Here is a 14356-nt window from a genome sequence, read left to right on the forward strand (position 1 = left end):
CTCCTCATTGGTTATACCCACGTGGGTGACTGAAAGACGAATGAGGTCAGTGGCGGTAATGCACCTGATTTATGAAAGTTTTCAATCGCATTATAAAGTCAAGAGAAGAAAAAGCCTGGAAGGAGGAGAGATGATTAGAAACGATTCGGTTGACCGGTTTATGTGTGGATTAATTGTCAGAGTAGAGGACCTTGAGCATTTCAGGTAAAATAACAACTCAATGTTTATATCCCAGGACAAATTAGCTAGCAACAGCAAGCTAGCTATATAGGACAAATTAGCTAGCAAGTGGAAGCTAGCTAGCTAAATTGCCATACATGTTTAATCCTTTTCAACCTGTCCGCGAATTAATATAATTGGTTCAGTTTTTAAAAATATTTTGTGATCGCATTTGGTGTGGGGGTACAAAATACATTTATGCACGATGGAGCAGGCTCGCGGCCGGTTTGGGTTCCGTGTAAGTCCTAGGGGGTAGGGAGTAGGTTGGTTCCTTCTAGTACTATAAAGTATAGGGTAAGTCCCGGAAAGTAAGATCGAGCAGGCTAGTACCTGTAGGGTAATTCCTAGGGGGTAAATTTCAAGAGGGTTAGGTCATGTGACTACTATAAGAATTGGGTGAGTCCCGGAAGGTAAGCCCGAGCAGGCTGGTATCTGCAAAGGGTAAGTCCTATTGGGTAAGACCTGGTACGCTGCTGTAATATAGGGTGACATTTTCAGAATATCTGAAAAATTTAACAAACTGGATAGAATTGGGCAACATTTCCCCACTGATGGAGAATTGAAATCAAATAAAGAATTCAGGGAGGCATATATGACCTGGCACAATTACATAAAAACAGAATCAAAAGCTCAATATACCAGGGATTTGATGTCAGCATTCTATCAACAAAAAGTACAAACTGATAAACCCGGAATTAGTTGAAGTACTCAGCCACAGAAAGACTCGGTACGGGAGTGCATTGATAGAATTTGCACTTCGGCTTTGATGGCAGGTTTGAAACCTGTGATCCAAATGGCAATTGTGGGGGGTTGTGGATGAAATAGAGCAAGATGTTTTGAGAGTGGAATACGACTCCACTCACTTCGCAGATGTGAAACTCACTAACTGTGGTTTCAATGGCCAAGGTAAGACAAAGAAACAGCGGAAAAACATCAAAGCGTAGGGAGATAGCTCTCTGTTTTCGATGTGGGACAATCGGACATTGGAAGAATGAGTGTAGAGTAGGAATGGAGCCTACTGCATTCATAGGAAATGCTGCCATGGAAGCGTTAGCAGGACAGGAAACTTACACATAGCGGTGTGTGGCCTCAGTTTGATCGAAAGTACAACGTTTTAATAGAGGACAGGGATCAAATATTGTGGATTCCTTATGATGAGAAATTGGCTAAATTTGCCACAGGAAAAAAGTATTTTGGGTTGAAGAATCTAGGCGAAATGCCAGGGGAATGGATTCTGAAGAGGTAACAAATTAAAATTATCTGGCAAAACACTCCTTGCAAACTCAGAAAACCTTGGGGGGTTTTTTGACCTCAGAGACATTTTATGTGGTCTTATTCTGAAAATAGATTTATAGAATGGACGAAAGGGTGGAGGGGTAACGAGGAATTAGCAAAGGGTTTACTAAACTTAAAATTAACTTTTCATTTTTTTAGTTCAGAACATTGTGGTGCGGTGGTTATGGAGAGTCATGGGAAAACGAGACCAGTAAATCATTGGACTCAGTGGCGAGATAAAATCGCAGTGTCTAAGGGCAATACATGCTAAATAAAGGATAAAGGTGGGATAGGGGGCAGCATTTTCACTTTTGGATGAATAGCGTGCCCAGAGTGAACTGCCTCCTCCTCAGTCCCAGATGCTAATATATGCATATTATTATTATTATTAGATAGAAAACACTCTGAAGTTTCTAAAACTGTTTGAATGATGTCTGTGAGTATAACAGAACTCATATGGCAGGCATAGACCTGAGAAAAAATCCAAACAGGAAGTGGGAAATCTGAGGTTTGTAGTTATTGAACTCAGCCCCTATCGAATACACAGTGGGATATGGGTTATTTTGCACTTCCTAAGACTTCCACTAGATGTCAACCATCTTTAGAATGTTGTTTCAGGCTTCTCATGTGAAGGGGGGCCGGATGGGAGCTGTTTGACTGTTTGAAGGGGTCTGCCAGCAGCCTCGTTCTCACTCACGCGCATTTCACATGAGAGGTATCTCTCGTTCCATTGGTTTTCTACAGACAATGGAATTCTCAGGTTGGAACATTATTGAACATTTATGATAAAAACCTCCTAAAGATTGATTCTATACTTAGTTTGACAAGTTTCTTCGACCTGTAATATAACTTTTTGAACTTTTTGTCCGACTGGACCTGAACACACTTTTGGATTTGTTTACCAAATGCCCTAACAAAAGAAGATATTTGGACATAAATGGACATAAATGATGGACATTATCGAACAAAACAAACATTTATTGTGGAGCTGCTATTCCTGGGAGTGCATTCTGATGAAGATCATCAAAGGTAAGTGAATATTTATAATGCTTTTTATGACTAATGTTGACTGTGCAACATGGCAGATATTTATTTTGGCTGGTTTGGGCTCTGAGTGCCGTTCTCAGATTATGCTTTTTCCGTAAAGTCTTTTTGAAATCTGAAATAGCGGTTACATTTAAGCAGAAGTGTATCTAAAGTTCCATGCATATCACTTGAATTTTCATCAACATTTATAATGAGTATTTCTGTGAATTTATGTGGCTCCCTGCAACATCACTGCATGTTTTGGAAAAACTGAACATGACACGCCAATGTAAAATAAGATTTTTGTATATAAATATGAACTTTACCGAACAAAACATACATGTATTGTGTAACATGAAGTCCTATGAGTATCATCTGATGAAAATCATCAAAGGTTAGTGATTCATTTTTATCTCTATCTGTGCTTTTTGTGGCTCCTCTCTTTGGCTGGAAAAATGGCTGGGTTTTTCTGGATTTTTCTGTGAGTTGGTGGTGACCTAACATAACCGTTTGTGGAGCTTTCGCTGTAAAGCATTTTTGAAATCAGACACTGTGGCTGGATTAACGAGAATGGTATCTTTAAAATGGTGCCTAATACTTGTATGTTTGAGAAATTTGATTTATGAGATTTCTGTTGATTCGTATTTGGCGCCCTGCAATTTCATTGGCTGTTGGCGAGGGGTTCCGCTAGCGGAACGAGGTTTTAGACAGGTTAAAACAAATGTTTAATGATTGGAGTAAGGATAGTGGATTTACCATGATCATGTTTAATACTTGTGGATTGCACTCTTTTCCAAGAGGAGGGGGGGTCATTATCTCTCGTTGGAATACTCCTGGAGACTGTGGTATTGGGGAGAGTAGTTAGTGATATTCGGCAGATTTAAGTATAAAAGTATCTGGATTAGGCCATAAATGGAGTTTCCAGATAAGTAAGGCCTGTTCATGTGTGTTTAAAATATTTTTAAATGGTTTCGGAAAGACAGGGAAAGAAAAGGGAAAGGAAATATTTAATGGTGTCGAATGCCCTGTATCCTGACGTTCTGGTGAGGCCTGATCAATTTCACTAGAAATGAATGAAACAGGTGGGATTTAATTTTAAATGAATGAGAAACACCAGATTCTATTCTATTTTACCATTACTTTATGAGATACTATTATCTCCTTATGGTGTTATCAAGAGTTGCAATTCCAAAGGAATAATTTGGCCACAAACAGTGTGTGAACCTCAAAACCCTCCCTAACCAGCTGAAGAAAGAGCGACAAAGGCGTTCAATGCGACAGTGACTTTTAACACTCCTATCTGAGTCTGAACCATTAACCTGGGTACCAGCGGAAGGAGTGCACCAGAGTCTTGAGACCACGCATGTGGAGTGAGCGTGGAGAGAGATAACATATAATTTCTCTCATGTTCCTGTGGTGCTGGTGGGAGAAATAGACCAGAAAGAAGGGTGATAGAGAAGGGTGATAGAGAAGGGTGATAGAGGCTCAGGTGAGAGACTTGTGTACGTGGGAAAAACAGATGTATCTATTTGGATATTGAAATCGGGACATGATCAAGGGCCATCAAATGTGACAGGCAAGAGTTACATGTGCCGTTGGGAAGATGAACTGTAACGCTATTTGAAGAAGACACGCTAGAATGATAAGTGCCGGGAGGGGGTCTACACACTGCAAACAATTTAGACTAAGTATGCCGATCTTACCAGGCCACTCGCGACAGGAAAACAGGGACAAAGGGGGGCTGAGAAAATAAGAGTTATTATGGGCAAGAAAAAGTTCCGTTTATAAATGTACATTCTAAACGGGATGATGTGTGCTAGGTTGAGAAACTAAGTGTGTGTGTAAGGTTGAGAAACTTGAATTCGAGTCATACTCAAAGTAAAGCACTAAAGACTGTCATTCTAAATTTGGGTTGGATAATTTATCAAATGTTTTTGATACATGATTTGGATACAGCGATAGAGAGAGAGTTGCTTTCAAATGATGGGGGCACTGCTCAAATTTATTAGGCCTAGGGAAGCTCTAGAAACATTTTCTTTAAGTGTCCTCCAACAGGGAGGTTATTAGAGAACTCACTGGATGATAGCTTGAGTCAACCACAAAGATTTTTTTGTTTTCTTTTGTCTTACCATGTCATCAGAATTTTCATGTTAAATTGCATTGATACATAGAGATTGCTGGATGATACGGTACAATTAATTGCATACAAGGCTCATAGTATGTGTTTTGCAATAACACTCAAGGATGAAAATGAAGGAGAGGGCATGGAGACCAGCATCACATGGGTATAGAACGTAATGGATGGACGGTTCTTTCCCAAGTTTTAGTCGCATCAAGGGTGGTGTGAAATGATTAAACATGTCATTTTTTTCTTTAATTTTCAAGTCAGTATGTTTCTAGGTTTCATGGAACATAAGAGTGATCATTGTTCCAGAGGAGTGTCATGACGTGACCCTCTTTGGATATAGCAAGCACCAACTCTCTCTCTCACCACCTCTCTCTTCCCCCTACACCCAGGCTCTGTTATCCCAGGTCGTAAATTCCCGGAGGAGACTCTCTCCCTCATGCAGTATAGAGAGAGAGAGGTTCACAGTAGAACAAACAAACTTCTTCAAACATCACAGAACTTGAGAACTGAACAACATCCATGTTTTGGAGAATGTGTAAAACGGTAGGTGGAGAATCCAGCTACGACCGGTCCATTTTGTTTTATGATTGTGACCTCAGGATAGACAATACAGCCACAATACCATAACTCTGTTTATACAGGAGCCTCCGTTCTGAGGCTTGCATCTAATTATTGTATAAAATGAATGAGTAAAGATGAAACTATTTGTGAAATTGTGTAATGTGATTTTAAACCGTGAGAGAATTGTATTTCTGTTTAAAGTTTCACTAAGTCATTGGCCCGCCCCCATGAGCACAGACGTCGATCTGGCCACATGGGACAGCTTTTCCATAAAACCCCCACCTGGAGAAATCATCTTCAGACCAAGCGTACCTCGATTATCGAGAGGGCTAAGGTTTGAGTAGAGACCATGCGTACCTCGATTACCGAGAGGGCTAAGGTTTGAGTAGAGAACATGCGGACCTTCAGTATAAGCTAAAGTTGTAATGGTTGTTAAACTCTAAGACTATCGATACCGACAGAATAAGAGCAAATCTTCGATACTAATTACTAGTCTGCAGCTAGAATTTATGTCGACTGAATGCGAAGAACAAAACCGCCGAAACATCTATTCTATAAGAACATTTCTGAATGGGACTCTGAAGTAGCCATTCTAACAACGAAAGACTTCATGGGAGAGAGAGAAGTTCAGATGAATTTTCAACAGAAAGAAGGACGATTCCAACAGAGATCATGACTACACACTGAGCGTAAATATATTGATTGATTGCAATTATTCCTGAATGAGTGAGCATTCATGTGCAAAGGATTAGCATTTCAATTATTATAATTATCAACTGTGTAGTGTCTTTTGTCTTTCGCGCCCTTCTCAGTCCCTTTGTCTACCAAGCCGCCATACCAGTTTAGCCCACTAGGGCACATCCCCTATCATTTCCCTGTAACCATACCAACTGTTTGTTTGTTTGTTGTGCATTTCTGTGATTATTTAGTTAGTTAGTAAATAAATGATTAAGACAATTGATGTATGGATGATTCGTAGCAAAGACTGGGTTCCTTACAATTTACGACGTTTGGAATGAGACTAAAGAATAATTAATTAATTAAAATACTAATTGGTCAGATATTAAAATATCTGAAAAGTGATATTAGGAAAATTATAACTTTGTGATCTGAAGATTTTCCTTGGTGCCTCGACTTCCTAGTTAATTACATTTACATGATTAGTTTAATCATGTAATAATAATTACAGAGAATTGATTTGATAAAATAACAGTCTTCACTTTAATGATGCCAAAGACATGACAGGAGGGACTGATGTATATTGACTAATTGATTTGAGAATGTTTTAGTACGTTTATAACTGTAGGAGTGCATTAGGATTAGTGACTATTGTGTTATGGGTTAGATGGAGTGATACATGTGCAAATGTATCTGTAGCAGGAGGCGAGGTACACATGAGGCCTGTGGTTGAGACAGAATGTTTACATAGGGCTGTTAAGTGGGATGGAATGTGACGGGTGGAGATCTGTGGTGGCTTAGAAATTAAGGTTGTGGTGGTAGAGTGGTATCATTCCCAGAGACTATGTATATTGTTACAGGAGATAACTGTCCTCCCTCTCCTCTGAGCTAACTGTACAATATAGTGACTATTATGAAGTTAAATTGAACGGTACACATACCCAGATCATGGTGAGAGTAGAAGAGATACTGGTTGCATTTCAGACCATGGTAAACCTTCAAGAAACCTTTGACTCAGAGTTTTATTAGGTTGGATATTCTTCCAACTTCATTCATCTCTTTAACAATTTCTAACAGCCAGTGAACACTTGACAGATTCCATGAAGTAGTTACTCACGGCAGTCGCTGTAGGGACAGTAATTAAAGGAGGCTATAGTAACAGCATGTAATTGGACTAAGGCGCAAATTATGGAGTTTGAGGTATGCATCATGGGCATTGTCAGTAGTAGTAGGGGTTACTTTAGTAGCATTGTTGGAATATCAGTTTAAGAGGACTCATGCCACATGGCTTGGTAACTGGTAACTGGGAGACAGATTACCGGAGGCTGTTATTCAAATGTCACAAATGAGTGATTTGGCTATAAAGGGGGAGTCTATGTTGTCAGGAAATGCCCATGCGTTGCAGTGAGTATATCCTCAGGTGAAAGCAGCACATGAGGAGCAGGAGATAACCGAGGGCACAGGTTGAATTCTGGAGATTGAGTGTACATCAAGATACACCAGGCAGGGAAGTTGGGACAGCATTGGTCTGGTCCACACACAGTACTCATTACAGCAGCGGTTAAGATCATCATGTCTCTCCTTGGTGGGTTCACAGTTCTCAAGTGAAGTGAGGTTCAGCTGCATAATGGGTGAGTGTAAATTACGTTGACACCATCTGAAATATAACTGATGCACGCCACTGCACAGTAGGGAGATGATGAGGAGCAAGCAGTGGCTGTGCACTCGTGGCGCTGTGCCACTGTTCGCTCCGTTTGCTACAAATATGTGTTATAACTTCTCACTCTGACCTTAAAGGGATAGTACAAGATTTTCTACTGTCCCAGAGTCAGATGAGCTCATGGATACAATTTATACAGTATGTCTCTATGAGCAGTTGTCTCTATGAGCAAGGAAGTTTAGTTTTGCTAGACATTGCTAACAAGCATTAGCGCAATGACTGGAAGTCTACAGGAACAGCTAGTATGACTAACACTAGTTAGAATTTGTGCTAACGCTAGTTAGAAATTGCGCTAATGCTAGTTAGCAACTTCCTTCAAACTGCATGCAGAGACATAAAAATGGTATCCAAAAGTTTACCTGACTATGGGTACTAAGAAAAGGGCTTAATTGCCAAAATCTCACTTTCCCTTTAAAAGTGCAGTGAACTGTTGATAAATGAACAAAGGGAAAAACCAAGTGATATATATTAGATGTGTCTTAATTCATCCTTAGTGGTCCTTTATCCATTAGATACTGCATCTGTACTCATAACTAGCAGCAACACATCATGACTTCAGTTCATCCTCTATAAAGCTATAATCTATAAAGCTATAGCTAAATAACTGTTTGGTTTCTAAGGTGGCACCAAATATCAAAGCCAATATGGAGCAGGGGATGCCTCTTCCAATGTCTTCTCCATCCAGCCACTCAGACAGAGGATGTGGACTACCTGTTGGAGGAGATTGGTCGTGGTGATCATGATATATGCATCAGGATTGAGACCAATTTATTAATCCGGGTTTGGTGAATAAGGATTGAGACCACTTTATGAATCAGGGTTTGGTGAATAAGGTTGAGACCACTTTATGAATCAGATTGTGGCTCAGATCAACTGTAAACATTTAGAGGAAAAAAGGTCATAACCAAAATATACTGTATCTCTAGACACACTAATTGTTCTCAAATGTTGTATTGTGTAAATACAGTCCTTTCTATAAATATATATACATATTATTTGTATTCCAGTGTATCAGGAAAGCGTTATACTGTAGCCAGTTTTGCATCAGGATTGAGACCAATTTATTAATCCGGGTTTGGTGAATAAGGATTGAGACCACTTTATGAATCAGGGTTTGGTGAATAAGGTTTGAGACCACTTTATGATTCAGGGTTTGGTGAATAAGGTTTGAGACCACTTTATGAATCAGGGTTTGGTGAATAAGGTTTGAGACCACTTTATGAATCAGGGTTTGGTGAATAAGGTTTGAGACCACTTTATGAATCAGGGTTTGGTGAATAAGGTTGAGACCACTTTATGAATCAGGGTTTGGTGAATAAGGTTGAGACCACTTTATGAATCAGGGTTTGGTGAATAAGGTTTGAGAGCACTTTATGAATCAGGGTTTGGTGAATAAGGTTGAGAGCACTTTATGAATCAGGGTTTGGTGAATAAGGTTTGAGACCACTTTATGAATCAGGGTTTGGTGAATAAGGTTTGAGACCACTTTATGAATCAGGGTTTGGTGAATAAGGTTGAGACCACTTTATGAATCAGGGTTTGGTGAATAAGGTTTGAGACCACTTTATGAATCAGGGTTTGGTGAATAAGGTTGAGAGCACTTTATGAATCAGATTGTGGCTCAGATCAACTGTAAACATTTAGAGGAAAAAAGGTCATAACCAAAATATACTGTATCTCTAGACACACTAATTGTTCTCAAATGTTGTATTGTGTAAATACAGTCCTTTCTATAAATATATATACATATTATTTGTATTCCAGTGTATCAGGAAAGCGTTATACTGTAGCCAGTTTATTTCTACATTAATTTTATTAGTGTACAACATGAATGTAGCCTATCTAAAAGGACAATGAGAATTGTTTAAAAAAAATCTATATAATTTCTCAAATGTCATAGTTTCATGCATTTCAAAATAGAAATGTTAAAAGTAGGCAAACATTGATGCTGTAGTTTGGTAATTGTATCAACTGAAGGGTTATTAAAGTGTTTACAGTTTTTCTCAATTGCGTGCAAATATATATTTTTTTACAATGTTATCCATAAGACACAGAACTCACTGGCTTTTTGCAAAACAGTTGTTTTCAAAATGTAGTTGCTTTCTCAAAACTTAAATACATTCATCAAAACTACATTATACCATTAAAATTGAAAATACATTCATCAATGACATGACTGCCTGCAAAAATATTAATGCAACCATACTTATATCTTGAGTCCAAGCAGACAAAACAGAATGTTAGTCGGTGTAAAAAAAAAACATCCCTGTAGATCAATACATTTTTATTCCAGTCACTAAATCATGATGATCAAAATGGTAAGTATAACTATGCAAAGGTGCAGAATTATGGGCAAGTCCTCTCCATTTATGCATATTTCCCCAAACAATTTCATACACAAAGAAAAAACTTTTCCTGAGAAAAAAAGTCATGAAAAATAAGCACATTGTGTGCAGGATTAATTAATCTGTATCATCACAATCCAATTCCAAGCATTCAATACAAAGGTTGGTTTGTTCATAGTTTTGTAGACTTTCCATTGGGGCACAGAAACACAATCCACAATAGAAATAAGGAAATGTGAATACAATGGAAGAACACAACTGATATTAATGTATAGGCCTAAATCCACACCAAAGGAAAGCTCTATAATGGAACACTGTTGAAGAGGATGATTTGGGAGTAATCTAAAGTTACGTTGAAGTAATCCAATTTAATTCTCTGCATGTCCGCAATATTGTAAAAAAAAATAGATAGTCACCATTGCCTACATCTTTCCATAAAGATGAGCAAAAAAGTAAAAATAAAAGTATATAAGTAATACAAATGCTGAGCTATATGGTATGATAATAAAAAAAAAATATATATAAATAGGTGTCAAAATAACTGGCCCCACTAATGATTCTTTAAATAACAGTTATTGAATCTGCATCAACAATGTACTTTTTTTTGGTATGTTCATCTCAGCTTAAGGAACTGTATTGTGGCCTTCCATGGCTTTTTGTTTCACTGGGGTATAAAAATGAGGTAACACAGGTGTAAAATGAATTTGTCATCTATCACCATGGGGAAAAGCAAATAACTCACAAATGAAATGAGAAAAATGGTTGTTGACCTTCATAAATCAGGCAATGGGCACAAAATAATACCTAAACAAATAAATATATGACTTACCACTATTAGGGCAAGAATTAAAATGTTTAAAACCACTGAAACAGTGGTTCACTTGCTGGTAAAGGACGCAAGTGTACCTTGTCCCCACACACATTGAAAAAGAAGGTTCGGGAGGCAAAGGAAAATCGAAGGCCCACAGGTGGAGAATTACAGAACTTGATCGCATCGTGGAGTCACCAAGTCGCCAAATCTACAATTAGACGCCACATCCATGGCATTAGGCTTTTTGGAAGGGTTTCCAGAAAATAGCCATTGATGAGAGCAACCAACAAATGTAAAAGCCTGGAATTTGCTAAACGGCATTGGCACTTGGATTGGAAACAGATGCTATGATCAGAGGATGGATATACAGAAAATAACCTCATACCTACTGTACAACATGGTGGTGGATCTTTTATGTTACGGGCTGTTTTGCTTCCAATAGTCCTTGGGTCTTTGTTAACCTCACTAGGGTAGGAGACAGCATTCGGAATTTTGGATGAAAAGCGTGCCCAAAGTAAACTGCCTGCTACTCAGGTCCAGGAAGTATGATATGCATATCATTGGTAGATTTGGATAGAAAACACTCTAAAGTTTCCAAAACCGATAAAATAATGAATATGGCAGGCCAAAACCTGAGGAAAATCCATCCAGGAAGTGCCTTTATTTTGAAAAGCCTGTTTTTCCATTGAAAGCCTATCCACCATACAAAGACTTATGGAACAGTTCACGACCCTATGGCTTTCACAGCATGTGGCCAGTCTTTAGGCATTGTTTCAGGCTTTTACTCTGAAAAATGAGGGAGAAAAAGCACTTTCAATGAGTGGACTGTGGAAATTTCCAGACATGAGTCCAGCGCATGACCGGGAGTGTGCCTCCTTTTCTATTGACGAAGCTATTGTCTGGTTGAAATATGATCGATTATTTATGACAAAAACAACCTGAGAATTGTTTATAAACATCATTTGACATGTTTCTGCGAACTTTTATGGTACTTTTTTGATTTGTCGTCTGCATGCTTCGTTACTGAACAAAACGCACAAACAAAACGGAGGTTTTTGAATATAAAGAGGGACATTATCGGACAAAATGAACATTTATTGTGCAACATGGAGTCTTCGGAGTGCAATCATATGGGCGCTGTTCTCAGATTATCGCATAGTTTGCTTTAGCCGTAAAGTCTTTTTGAAATCTGACACCGTGGTTGGATTAACAAGAAGTCCATCTTTAAACCGATGTACAACACTTGTATGTTTCATGAATTTTTATAATGAGTATTTCTGTTATTGAATTTGGAGCTCTGCAATTTCGCGGGATGTTGGCCAGGTGGGACGGTAGCATTCCACACCCCCTAGAGAGGTTGAGGTCAACAGCACCATGAACTCTACCAAGTACAAGGACATTTTAGCCAAAAACCTGGTTGCCTCTGCCAGGAGTCTGAAACTGGATGTTCCAACAAGACAATGACCTCAAACACACATCAAAATAATTAATTTACCCAAAAAATCTACATTTTGTCTCCGGACTTGAACCCCATTGAAAACCTGTGGTCCATAAACACAGACCAAAGGATATCAAGAATCTGGAAATATTCTCTATAAAGGGCTTGGTATTGCGTCACAAATCACCTAGCAACCACATCATGCGCCATGTTGGAAGACCAGAGTCAGTTTGTTGGATGCCTCCAATCATCCACATGGCTGGCTGCATTCTGCTACCACCAGAAACTTTGGGAAGATTGCTCATTATTTATTTTTTCTAAGGAGCCAGAAAACTGAAGCAGTGGGAGAAATCAAATCAAACTATATTGGTCACATACACATGGTTAGCAGATTTTAACACGAGTACAGCGAAATGCTTGTGCTTCGAGTTCCGACAGTCCAGTAATACCTAAAAAGTAATCAAACAAATTCACAATGACTACCTATTACACACAATATAAGGGGATGAAATAATAATATGTACATATAAATATATGGATACGCGATGGCCGTGTGGCATAGTCAAGATGCAATAGATGGCATAAAATACAGTATATATGTCACGTTCTGACCTTTATTTCCTTTGTTTTGTATTTATTTAGTATGGTCAGGGCGTGAGTTGGGTGGGCAGTCTTTGTTTGTTTTTCTATGATTTGGGGATTTGTATGTTTCGGCCTAGTATGGTTCTCAATCAGAGGCAGGTGTCATTAGTTGTCTCTGATTGAGAATCATACTTAGGTAGCCTGGGTTGCACTGTTTGTTTGTGTGTGTTTGTCTATGTTAGTTGCTTGTGTCAGCACAGGTCTCATTTATAGCTTCACGGTCGTTATTTGTTTTTGTATTCAGTGTTCAGTACTTTCTTTAATTAAATATTGATCATGAACACATACCACGCCGCATTTTGGTCCTCCGATCCTTCTCGCCTCTCCTCTTCAGATGAAGAGGAGGACGACCGTGACAGTATACATATGGGATGAGTAATGTAGGATATGTAAACATTATTAAAGTGGCATTATTCAAAGTGACAAGTGATACCATTATTAAATATATTTATTAAAGTGGCCAGTGATTTAAGTCTGTATGTTGGCAGCATTCTCTCTATGTTAGCGATGGCTGTTTAACAGTCTGATGGCCTTGAGATTTCTAGGTCAGGTGAACAAAAGTACTTGAGTACCTGTAAGTTGTTATGCTTACACCATGAGTCGTTAATCATGAGGCATACACTCTCGCCCTTCTTACCAGAGAGATGTTTGTTTCTGTCGGCGCGATGCATTAAGAAACCCGATGGCTCTGACAACATATCCCGAGTGAACCATGTTTCCGTGAAACAGAGAACGTTTCACGGAAACAATCTCAAACAAATTACTGCATAATTTCCTACGGACGTGAAGCGAGGCGACCATCTCTGTCGGCACCATCTTGCTAGTAAGTAAATATATTTTGAAATGATCAAAAACAATGTATTTTTAGCTAGCTTGCTGCAGAAACTAACTCAAATTAGCTGCTCATGTAATATTTGCTACAGTAGTTAGCTAGCAGTATGTAAAGTTAGCTAATTGAATTAAATATCACCAGCTTGCTAACTTCATATTAGTTAGCCATCTTGATGTATTTATTCTTTAACTAAATGCATTTGAAGCTAGGTAGTTAGCTAAAACCCATGGAAGAGGGTGAAAGGATTAGCTAGTAGTTCCAGCTGTCAGAGAAAGGGAGAGTAGGCTACTCAGGATAGAGCATGTACGTTTGTGGGAGGACATTATGAAAATATTCTCCAGTTCCTGTCCCTAGGTGAGAAAAACTGAAGACAGAGATGTATAGCAACATAATATTCAGGGCCGTCTAATTTTATTATAATGCAGCCTGTTCTTTGTTATGTTTTCTGTCCTGTGTCTGCAGATGAAGAGGTCCCAATGACTTTCCCAAGAGATTATATGTAATCAAAAAAATACAGTTTAAAAGTCACACACAAATGTATAAACCTATTACAACTGGAGCAGGCCAACCCTGCTGGGTGTGCACGATTCTGTTCCAGACCAGCATTAACACTCCTGATTCAATGTATCAAACCTAATTAGTTAATAATCAAGTGTGCTATTGCTGGGCTGGAACAGAAGT

This window comes from Oncorhynchus tshawytscha, linkage group LG28 (genome assembly GCF_018296145.1).
Source record: "Oncorhynchus tshawytscha isolate Ot180627B linkage group LG28, Otsh_v2.0, whole genome shotgun sequence".
NCBI classification, from domain to species: Eukaryota; Metazoa; Chordata; class Actinopteri; order Salmoniformes; family Salmonidae; genus Oncorhynchus; species Oncorhynchus tshawytscha.